This window comes from Giraffa tippelskirchi, chromosome 8 (genome assembly GCF_054371585.1).
Source record: "Giraffa tippelskirchi isolate mGirTip1 chromosome 8, T2T-mGirTip1v1.2.pri, whole genome shotgun sequence".
Taxonomy (NCBI): Eukaryota; Metazoa; Chordata; class Mammalia; order Artiodactyla; family Giraffidae; genus Giraffa; species Giraffa tippelskirchi.
Window position 1 is genome coordinate 57099122 of NC_137282.1, and position 12622 is coordinate 57111743.

The 12622-nt window shown below is 43.0% G+C and overlaps 1 protein-coding gene and 1 long non-coding RNA gene across 7 annotated transcripts in view; both read right to left on the minus strand.

The window, feature by feature from the left end:
• Nucleotides 1-12622, minus strand: part of ADCY2 (adenylate cyclase 2) — a 436561-nt gene that overhangs the window by 199813 nt on the left and 224126 nt on the right. The window lies entirely within an intron of this gene.
• On the minus strand, nt 5745-12216 carry LOC145517636 (uncharacterized). Its single transcript, XR_014062220.1, has 2 exons — nt 9582-12216; nt 5745-8636 (listed from the first exon to the last, which is right to left on the minus strand). It is a non-coding gene; the product is annotated as an uncharacterized LOC145517636 (long non-coding RNA).

Sequence of the window (12622 nt, forward strand, 5' to 3'; positions counted from 1 at the left end):
CAAAACCACTACAATATTGTAAAGTAAAAAATAAATAAATAAAAGAAAAAAAAAAGAGTAGAATCTGTTGTTGACATTTGTGCTGACCTACCCTTCAGAACACCCACTCCTAAATATTCTCCCTAAACACTTCTTCTCAACTTGATAATACAATTCACCAGGAGAGAGCTGAAATAGTAATTATGTTAAGTGCTGTATTCATCAATGTCAAAATCTAATGCTGTTTTAAGGATTCATTATCCTGCAAATTGTTATCGCAATTGTGTGCATGAGCCAAACATTTCAATACAGGCTGGTTTAAATGCATGTTCTTCAGCAGATCGGGATCAACTTAACAGCTGGGTGATTTCACACTTGTATTTTATCTCTGACATAAAACTTCATCATTCATAACACACACACACACACACAATCTGTGTGTACGCTTCCTACTGGAAAGATGTTGATCCCTTCTATGACAATGAGATTAAAACAACACACATTCATAGAGACATCTCAGCCAAAATTGCACTAGAAACTTTTTGGGAGAGGCATATGGGCCTGGAAGAACAGGAAATTGCGGAGTTTTGCTGTTTATTCTTTCCAAGGATTTAACACAGCCAAATATCACTTTCGTGAATAACCATCTAAGCGAGCCTCATAACGGAAAGACGTATCTGACAGCACTGGGGTTCATTCAGAGCTGACTCATACGAACATTTACCTGCAGAGAGTTCAGAAGAGACAGAAGGAAAGATGTGTGAACGGTGAGTCAAGATGGTGTGTGATGGATCACTCAGGAGTTCAGGGGTTGCTATAAACCATTGAGGATCCTATTTGGGGACCACTGGTAATAACCAAGTTAAACCACCACTTCCATGTAGCTACATGATTAATACTTGCATGATAAAGGTTGAACTCAGAGAAGACAGGAGGTGGGGAGGGAGAGAGACAGCACAGGATATACCAATGTGTCTTGTCAGCTGGTGTGTAATAGTATGTGCCCTGGCAGTTGACTCAGTAGTAAAGAATCCGCCTGCCAATGCAGGAGATGCCGGAGACACGGGTTCAGTCCCTGGGCTGGGACAATCCCCTGGAGGAGAGCATGGCAACCCACAACAGTATTCTTGCCTGGAGAATCCCATGGGCAGAGGAGCCTGGTGGGCTACAGTCCGTGGGGCTGAAAAAGAGTTGGACCCGACTGATTGACCTGAGCACTGGCCTATTTCATGCAGAAAACTGTGCCATGTTCTATGAACATAAGGAAAAATAATTAAATAATAGACAGCCCTTGCCACTAAAGAAGTCACAGTCAGGTTTCAGGAGTGGGCCCCAGGCAGGCCTCCTAGAAGGGCGACACCTTTGGGAAATTCACCTATGTCATTTCATCTGGCAGTAAAGGCAGCTGCCACGATGGTGGCCACGTCCTGACTTCTCCTGAGCCATGGACTCGAAGGGCCATTGAGAGGAGCCCAGGCAAGGACACCCTCACGGGTGGCACCCTGCATCATGTGACTGGACTTTGCATTTTGCTTTAATGCACCTTTCTTCCTGCAACCATTGGATATTGTCCCGAGTGACAAAGATGTCACACGATTAGCTAAAAGTTGTTCAAAGAATGGTCATTTCCTTCAGGGCTGAGATGCCTGCATGGTCTGGGGCCTTAGATTTCATCTGATTGGTCTGAGCTCATTCTACAGTCAATGATAAAATATTCCTGCTTTTATTCTACACCACTTCTCTAGAAAATGAAGTCATCTGGCACGTGCTGTGTGCGTGCTAAGTTGCTTCAGTCGTGTTTGACTCTGTGTGACCCTATGTATTGTAGCCCGCCAGGCTCCTCTGTCCACGGGATTCTTCAGGCCAGAACACTGGAGTGGGTAGCCTTTCCCTTCTTCAGGGGATCTTCCCAACCCAGGGACCAAACCCAGGTCTCCCACATTGCAGGCGGATTCTTTATCAGCTGAGCCACAAGGGAAGCCCAAGAGTACTGGAGTGGGTAGCCTATCCCTTCTCCAGCGTATCTTCTGGACCCAGGAATCGAACGAGGATCTCCTGCATTGCAGTAGAAAAGCTAAACGGTAAAACAGGAGCACTCTTGGCTCCTCTTTCCTGTTATGCATGTCAAAAGATCCGTCAGTACTCACAGCTTCCCTTCCTCACCTCACCTCCTGTTCAATTTAACCCCTCTGCCCAGGTGACAGGCAGGCTGCCAGGACTAGCAGTCACTTCTCCACACCCTGCCCTCTGCGACTCACCATTGGACCAAGCTGAATGCTGGCCCCTAAACTCCCTCCTTTGGCTTCTGCTGAACCACACTCTCCGGCTTTCCCCTCATATAATGGGTGATCTTTTTCAGTGAATGGCTCACAGTTCTCCTCTTATCGCTTCTCAAATACTGGTGTGCTTTGGGGACTGGTCCTGGCTCATTTTTGTCTTTTCTAACCCTAACCTCTCCCGAGGGACTCTCATTTTGTCCTTTAAAGGCCGACTCTACACTGATGACTTCCACAGTTACATTTTTGGCTCTGGATTTTATTTACAACTGCCAGCGTGGCGTCTCCTCTCGGACATAGACTAGGGATCTCAAACTTCTGTTCAAAACTCATCTCTTGATCTCTACTCCACTCCCAATCCCCAACCAACATCATTCCCAGAGACCCTGAAATCTAAGAAGTGGCACACCAATCATGATCCAATTGCTGGAATTTTCATTTAGGAATTTTTCTTGATTATTTTTTCTTCTCACCCAACATCTAATCCAACAGTGATCTCTACTGGTTTCATTTCATAATAAGTCCTGAATATGTCCACTCTGGCCCAAGCTCTTCCTAGCTCAGGTCTGGACTATCGCTATAGCTTTCAGGAGGTCATCCTGCCTGCACTTCCTTCTCAATCCATTCTCCATCAGTCACCAGAGAGATCCTTTAAGAATATTAGTCAGAAAACTATAATTCAAAAAGATACATGCACCTCTATGTACACAGCAGCGCTATTCACAATGGCGAAGACATGGTAACAATCTAAACGTCCACTGAGAGATGAATGGACAAACATGCGGTACCTATATATACAGCGGAATATTACTCAGCCATAAAAAAGAATGAAATAAAGCCATTTGCAGCAACATGGATGGACCTAGAGATTGTCATACTAAGTGAAGTCAGTCAGACAAAGGCAAATATCATATGATATCACTTATATCAGGAATCCAAAAAGTGATACTAATGAACTTCTTTACCAAACAGAAACAGATTCACAGACATGGAGAACAGACTTGTGGTTGTCCAAGGGGAGGGGGATGGGGGAGGGAAGGACTGGGAATTTGGGATTAGCAGATGCAAACTAGTATATATATATTGAGAGGATGGTCCTACTGTATAGCACAGGGAGCGATGTTCAATATCCTTTGATAAATCAAAATGGGGGAAATAAAAAGAATGTCTATATGACTGAATCACTCCTCTGTACAGCACAAACTAACAGCATCGTAAATCAACTACACTTCAATTAACAACAAAAAGATAAACATAATGTTAGCCGGTTCGTGTCACTGCCTTACTCTAAACGCTTCTCTAACTTTCCACTCCACATCTAATAAAGCCCCAAGTCCTTCACTCACCTTGTGAGGCCCCGTATGTGGACCGGCATCTAGCTCCTGTCTCCCCTCCACTCTCCTCTCTTACCCCACAAGCCCACTGACTTCTGTGTCCCCCAAACAGGCCAATCCTGGACCTTTGCAGGCCCACTCCCACTGAGAGCATTGCTCATCCTGTCCTCACAGGGATGCATCCTCCCGGGATTCATGTTACAACTCGGCTGTCACGTCCCCAGAGAAGCCCCTGGTTGGCCCCTCCAACAGGCCCCTCTGCTTATCCCACTTAGCCCTGTTGCATCCTCTTTCTGTATCTTCTCATGAGAATTCTGCCTTCAGACAGTTATGGTCCGTCTCCTGCCATTCTAAGCCCAAAGACACGACACAGGGGCCCTTTAGCCGACTACTAACATGCTACTCTGTTCCCTGGGCTGATCCCCTGGCACATGGCAGATGATCAAAGACAAAACTGTGAAACAGAAGTTTTCAGACAACTTAAAAAGGGAAAACTCCAGAGAACAACACCGTTTGAAAACATATACACACGAACAAAATTCTAAAGCTCCTAACTCATACTTTTCAATTTGTTAAAAACATTGAGGGGGTGCGTGGCTCAGCAAACACAGCCCTAGGGCCATGGAAGGTATTTCTATCTGTGACTGTGCTCATGGTGACGAACTATTAAACACAGAAAATCAATAACTTCCCATGCCAGGGAGTTCAAAAAGCCTTTTTCTCCATTATCAGGTATTCTGGACTACCTGTGATTACGTCTGCAGGAAGTAAGATATGATTGCAATCACAGGAGACTTGACATTTGACTTTGATTTTGAGTTTTCTCTGGTGTGTGACACATACCAGAAGAATGGAGACTGCAACTAGAATGACTGATGCTGGACTCATTTTTATTGGGTTTCTTTTACTCATGTCAAGTGATGTTGATCTTACGTGAATATTTCCATTAGATTTTTTTTTTTGCCTAATATACAATCTTGTCAGCATCAAAACACTGCATCACAGGGTATAAAAAACAGACAATCTCCAAGGGAAATTGACAACTTTCAGAAGCCAAAAATATCACAACCTCCTGAGGGTGCAACTTCTATTTGTGTGTGTGTGTGTGTGCACGCACTTCTCTAGTCTTATCAACTGACTTTCCTGCTGGCTCAGTGGTAAAGAACCCGCCAGTCAATGCAGGAGGTATGAAACACAGGTTTGATCCCTGAGTCAGGAAGATCCCTTGGAGAAGGAAATGGCAACCCACTCCAGTATTCTTGCCTGGAGAATCCCAGGGACAGAGAAGCCTGCAGGGCTACAGTCCTTGGGGTGACAAAGAGTTAGACACGACTGAGCAACTAAACAGCAACAGTATTATCAACAAAGATTAACCTGTGATAATCTGGAGTAATATAAATGTTCCCCAGGTGTTTCTCCAGCAAGACAGGTGAATGGCTTCCTGACCACGGACACTGGATGGGGGTTTTGCTCAAGGGGCTCATAAGGAGGAAATTTCTGGAGGTTTTATTTTACCATATAGCTTTTCTACTATGCTAAGTTGTTCAGTTATGTCCAACTCTTTGAGACCTCATGGACTGCAGCCTGTCAGGCTCCTCTGTCCATAGGGATTCTCCAGGCATGAATACTGGAGTGGGTTGCCATGCCCTCCTTCAGGGGATCTTACCGACCCAGGGACTGAACCCAGGTCTCCCACATTACAGGCAGATTCTTTACTGTCTGAGCCACCAGAGAAGCCCAGCTTTTCTACTGTCATGATACAAAAGGCATTTGCATATATTTAATTAATTAAAAATCAGCTTGATTAATTACTGTAACTATTTTACTTTTTCCGTTTTGAACAGGATGTCTAACTTTTTATAGAATGAACACTAGTGCTATTTTGAGCCCCTATTACTAGCCTCCTGCAGTGGCAGTCTTCATTAGGCATCAAGATTTGACAGTGATTCCGGCTGTCTTCCTCCTCTTTGCCCTTGATCATCATGTGGAATTGTTGATTTCTCCTTAAAGGAGCCAGAGTATACATTCACAGCATGGCCCTCGTTGCAGTCTTTGAAAATATGTTCTAATCCCATCCATTTTAACTAAAGGACTCATCAGAAAGTATTTCAGACTTGATGGTTGAGAGTTACTTTTATATTTTTTCTGGAATTCATTTTCATTTCTCATCAAAAGTACCCATAAGCCTTATGGCATAATATACATTGCAACATCCTGAAATATATTACCCTGGTATTTCTCAATGAGACATAACATCTGAGATTCGTGAGAACTGAAGCAATCAGTAGGATACAATGCAGTGCAAACTGCTCAAGCAATTCTTGAACTCCATTCCGATGCATTCAAATGGTAAACACTGTGAAGAGAACTCTTTTATCTCAATCCTTCATTGTTACAACTTCCGAGTAAAACAGGTGCTATCTTCTATGTCATTCGATCTTTTACTAAGGAGTGCTGAGAAAAAGTGGTGGCCTGTGGACTATGTCCTCTCCATCAAGGGAACGATACCTAGAGAAAAGTATGTAACTCGTCAGTTAATATAACAGAAAGAAGCGGTGACCAAGAATTATACAGGTACAACTTCTTCAAGGAGGAGATACCAAAGGAAAAACTATACAGTGATTATTAAATAAAATGGATAAAAAGCGGATGGGGGTGGGGTTGGGAGGAAAGTTTCATTAAAGGTCTCTGAGGACACAGTGGGGTCAGCCTATCCAAACCAACTATACACACCGTGTGATGCTTTGTGTTTCTCATCCTCTGCTCATTGGAAAAGACCCTGATGCTGGGAAAGATCGAAGGCAGGAGAAACGGACGACAGAGGATGAGATGGTTGGATGGCATCACTGACTCAACAGACATGAGTTTGAGCAAGCTCCAAGAGATGGTGAAGAACAGGGAAGCCTGGCGTGCTGCAGTCCACGGGGTCGCAAAGAGTCGGACACGACTGAGCGACTGAACAACGACATCGTCTGCTATCTCTGCTGGTAGAATGATCCTACCCAAAGGTCACGGGTAACATTTCTACTAAAACTTGCTGCTTTCACACTTCGGGAAGTGCAGTGAGAAAGTCTCACTAGCTTGAACTCTTCTTGAGCTCACCCAATCTGGTTTTTATCAAGAGGCATATACCGTGAGATGCTCCACCCTGGACTCCATGTGCCGATTCAGATACAGACAGCTGGGGTAAATGGCGAGTCCTGCAGCGTGGGCAGCCGTGTGATTGCCTCACACCATCCACTCTGCTGGTGAAAGGTAAACTCCCCAACGGAGTGACATGGGGTTGGTAAAAAAGTGTTTGGGAGGACTCTCCATCACATGTTCTAGCAGACAAAGCAGAACTTTTCTGTTTGATCTGTTTGCTTCAAAGAAGAAGGGAACTTATTATGGAAAGCACTCAGGGGATAGCATAGCCAGCACCTATCTCTCCCTCCAGTCTCAGCACAGTCAATGGTTTGGCCAGGGTGGCAACTGATTTGTTTAATGTTAGGGCATTATGCCATTAGACATTACTTTGCCAACAAAGGTCTATCTAGTCAAAGCTATGGTTTTTCCAGGAGTCATGTATGGATGTGACAGTTGGACTATAAAGAAAGCTGAGCACCAAAGAATTGATGCTTTTGAAATGTGGTGTTGGAGTCCCTTGGACTGCAAGGAAATCAAGCCAGTCAATCCTAAAGGAAATCAATCCTAAATATTCATTGGAAGGACTGATGCTGAAGCTGAAACTCCAATACTCTGGCCACCTGATATGAAGAACTGACTCATCTGAAAAGACCCTGATGCTGGGAAAGATTGAAGGTGGGAGGAGAAGGGGATGACAGAGGATGAGATGGTTGGATGGCATCACTGACTCAATGGACATGAGTTTGGGTAAACTCTGGGAGTCGTGGATGGACAGGGAGGCCTGGCGTGCTGCAGACCATGTTGTGGCAAAGAGTCGGACAAGACTGAGCGACTGAACTGAACTGAACTGAACTGAGGGCATTACGTCATAAGAATTCAATGCAAGACCAGCTCATGATCACTTTCTTAACAGGACACCATTTTGAATGCTAGAAAGACTCTGAAATTTGGTAAGAGATTAAGTAGAACAACTTCCCTCAGAGAAACTAAGACATGGAGAAGTGAGGGCATTCAACCAAGGTCATATAAAAAGATAACGTAACCAGGATTCAGCTCAGGTGGTCTGCCTCCAGGGTCCACCACAGAATGGAAATCCAGCCACAGACAGATTTAACACTGTGGCTTCTTGTGGGAATGATCTTTCTTGTAAATTTCTAACATTCTCATGGACAATATGTTGCTTACCATGGCAATGCATAATCTAATGACGTCAGATAAGTGTTTGATGCTGTCTTATGCTTTCTTATGTAACTAGTAATGGAAAACAACATAGTTAACTTAAAAAGTCCTTAATGGCTAAGAAAAATCTCTATTCTCAAAGATAACTCAAAAAAACTTAGGCAGAACCAACATGAGAGGTAGAAATATCCACACTTAAGTGCTGAGTGGTCTTGGACAAGTAACTTGACAGTGACTTTGACTTAAGTGGGAAAAGAGACTTCAGTAATAGAGTTCATAAGTATATTAAGAAGACAGGATAGTTGGCTGAATAACAAACCTGTACAAAGCACCCTGTTCAATTAATAACCCCCAAAATCCATGACTATTTTACCTTACATGGCAAACCCAGAACTTCAAAGATATAATTACATTAAGGACCTTGAGATCAGGAGATTTTCCTGGATTATCCTTATGTGGGGAGGCAGGAGGGATAATGAAAGAGTAGGAAGAAGATGCAAGACAGTCAGAGATCTGAGAAGGGGGTGAAGAGAAAGACAGAGAGAGAAGAGAGAGACTGGAATCTGCTGCTGAATTTGAGGATGGAGGAAGCGGCTAGGACCCAAGGATGCGGGAAGGCTCTAGAAGCTTGAAAAGGCAACTGGATTCTGCTCTCAGAGCCTCCAGGAGTCCAGCCCTGCCAGCACCTTGACAGAACTCATGAGACTGATTTCGGACCTCTGATCTCTAGAACTATACAATACTGCATTTTTTTTTTTTTTTATAAATTTATTTATTTTAGTTGGGGGCTAATTACTTTACAATATTGTAATAGTTTTTGCCATACATTGACAAGAATCAGCCATGGGTTTACATGTGTTCCCCTTCCCGAACCCCCCACCCACCTCCCTCCCCCTCTCATCCTTCTGGATCATCCCATTGCCCCGGCCCTGAGCCCTTGTCACATGCATCGAACATGGAATGGTGCTCTGTTTCACATATGACAATACACATGTCTCAATGCCATTCTCCCAGAACGTCCCACCCTCACCTTCTCCCTCAGAGTCCATAAAATTGTTCCATGCATCTGTGTCTCTTATTCTGTCTCGCATATAGGGTTATCGTTACCATCTTTCAGATTCCATATATATGCATTAGTATACTGTATTGTTGTTTTTCTTTCTGGCTTACTTCACTCTGTATAATGGGCTCCAGTTTCATCCATCTCAGTAGAACCGGTTCAAATGTATTTTTTTTAATGGCTGAGTAATATTCCATTGTGTATATGTACCACAGCTTCCTTATCCATTCATCTGCTGATGGACATCTAGGTTGCTTCCATGTCCTGGCTATTGTAAACAGTGCTGCGATGAACATTGGGGTACACGCGTCTCTTTCAATTCTGGTTTCCTCGGTGTATATGCCCAGCAGTGGGATTGCTGGGTCATATGGCAGTTCTATTCCCAGTTTTTTAAGGAATCTCCACACTCTTCTCCATAGTGGCTGTACTAGTTTGCATTCCCACCAACAGTGTAAGAGGGTTCCCTTTTCTCCACACCCTCTCCAGCATTTATTGCTTGTAGACTTTTGGATAGCAGCCATTCTGACTGGTGTGAAATGATACCTCATTGTGGTTTTGATTTGCATTTCTCTAATAATGAGTGATGTTGAGCATCTTTTCATGTGTTTGTTAGCCATCTGACAATACTGCATTTTGTTCTGTTTAAGCCACCGGACTTGTGGCCATTTGTTACAACAGCAATAGGAAACTGATACCACAGCAAATATGAAAGAACTAAATAGACAGCCTGGCACATTAAGAGGACTCAAACAAATGTCATTCCTTCTTTTCTCCATTCCCTCATGAAAAGGGACCATATTTTAGCATCTCAAACCTGAAACAACTCCAACACACTCTACCTAGCATTTTAAATGATTTATGCAATACATCTGGTAATGCCCTAATATTACCGGCTATCATATCAGGATAAAGATGGGTACGTTTATTATCTACCCAACCATGAACACAAAAGGACCACTTACTTGTTCCATTGAAATCTGCACATTTTGCCCCCAAGGAGACATAGGAAGCCTACTGGTTCACTGAGAGCCCACAGTGCGGAACAGATTCAGGAATAACACAGTGTCCCCACCTCACTTGACTAGTATTCTCCACTGAAAGGCATATTGTATCATATTCAATCCATAGGGTGTTTGCAGAAGAAGGCAGACCACATAAAGATTCTCACAATTACATTACTTGAAAACAAAGACAACATATAAATTGAAGAGTGTTTATTTTCTGTCTATAAAAAAAGCAAACCTAGTTTTCAGTCCTACAGAGGCCACATTTATTTCCACTGCCCCGGCAGTTAAGAGAGAGGGTTTCTGTTTTGCCCTGACTCCAGCTCTCATCAATTCCTGAGCGTCTATGACATATTCTGGGGAGAAACACCGCTGTTGACTCAGGTTTGAGAAAGAGCCTCTATTGCACTGACAAGGTGTATAAGAAATGGCTTTTACTGCAGGATGTGCAACTTAAGATAAAAGTCAAAACACACCACTGTCAGGCCCCAAAGGTGGCCCCAAGGCTAGTTGACTGCATTAAGTTTCCCACTTACTAAGAAAAAAAAAAATTAGTGTTTAACCATGAGGGCACTTTTAGGGAAAGAACACGAACACTGAGAAAACCTCTGCTAACGGTTTTCACTCCTTCTTCTCCTCAAATCTTGGAGTACAAATAGCGACGTTGTTCAAAAATGGTTTTAATTGCTAGAAATTTACCTCATTTGCATCTAGGGAAAAAAAGCACAAAATATGAAGAAAAGAAAGTACAGAGCTGAGCGATTTTGAAAAGATTGCAGAATCCCTAGACCCTTCCCAGTAATCTCAACCATCTGTTGATAACCCCGAGCAGGGCTGCAGAAGGACCTGCTTCCTGGGCTCACGGGACATCTGCCCTCTTCCCCAAGGTCTAAGCACGGCAGGGGGTGAAGCTGTGAAAGGCACCCGGTAACGATTCAAAATGGCGGCCCTCAGCCTCTAGAGCGTCAAGTCGCTCTGTGGTAACTGCAGATACAGCGTTAAAATGGATGCCATAGATTTTATCCAAATGGGGGCTGAAACAAATTATCTTGCAGCTACTCAGCACACCCCCTACCCCTGAATGTAGCACTCTCAAGGACGCTGTTGTTTGCCTCAGTGACTATGAATGAAGCAAATATACCCCTATACATATAACATATACAGATATCTATCTATAGATACAAAGATATATAGATAGATAGATATCTGAATCACTTTGTTATACTCCTGACACAACACTGTAAATCAACTATACTTGAAGAAACTTTTTTTAAAAAAATGTTTTGTGGCAGCGGATGGATAAGAAACGACATGTGGAATCCTCGGACCTTAATTTGGTCTGCAGTAACACCAGTGTCATGGTCTCTGAGACCACTCTTCTGTATGAAGGGCACCTAGATTGCCATTGGCTAATTTTTGTTTGTTTCCTTGAATCTATATGTTCATACCTTACTGATTTTATTAACTATGGGAATTTTTCATTCCCATTTAATTACATGCTGGTCTGAAAAAAAACAAACAAACAAAAAAAACAACTAAGGACCTTTATTCTATCCTAGAAACGTATTTTCCAAAATCTTAACAGAAGTACTGCATTCTGGGCCCCAGATCCTGAGAGCTGACTCCCAACTTTGGTAGAAAAATTCACACATTGTGTCAAATTATATTTTATTAAACATCACTGGAAGGACTGATGCTGAAGCTAAACCTCCAATACTTTAGCTACCTGATGCAAACAGCCAACTCGTTGGAAAATACCTTGATGCTGGGAAAGACTGAGGACAAACGAAGAAGAGGGTGGCAGAGGATAAGATGGTCGGATAGCATCACGGACTCAGTGGACATGAATTTGGGCAAACTTTAGGAGATGGTGAGGGACAGGGAGGCCTGGGGTCGCAAAGACTCAGACACAACTTAGTGACTGAACAACAACAACTACAAACTATTCGTACAAGTTCTTCTTTTTTTCTTCAAGGTGTCCCTTTTCTCCTTACATATTTTAAAAAAGATCCTTGACTCTTTTTCCTAGAACTTGCAAATAGGTGCCCTAATAGTATCTCCCATGATGGTCCCATAAAGTCTGTAACATGAGGTGTGCCTCACTGGTCTAGTTCTGGAGCCACGTAAGGTCACAGCAGGGCCTTTCTGACAGCATGGACCCACCGATCATCATGACAAGGGATGACACCTGGTCTTGTATGTCAAGGTCTCTTCATGGAAAGAGGCAGTGTAGAAAAGGTCAACAGCCTGACTTAGTGTTCTGTCAAAGCTGGTACTATAAATATTAGGTTATACAATCCTCTGACTTGGAATTTCAGTTCTTCCTAACCTTGGTGAAGGTGATGGAAAAGAAAGTTAAATATGACTAGCAGGACCAAACTTATCCAGTCACCACTGTTTGAAAAAGGAAACTGTCTACCCTAAAACACTTGAACTCTAGAGCGAACAACTGTGAACACTAAGTGCTATGTGTTGAAACTACAGAATTTTCTAGAACATAGATTTGAACCATTGCTGAACATGGATAAATGCACAGTATATGAAGTTGTATTGGTTAACTGTTCCATGTTAACAACTGTCTATTTCTCTTAATGCAGTCCAGAATTTGATATACATAGAGACCAAAGAAGTAAACAGTAATTACTGAATACTTTTGCTATATAT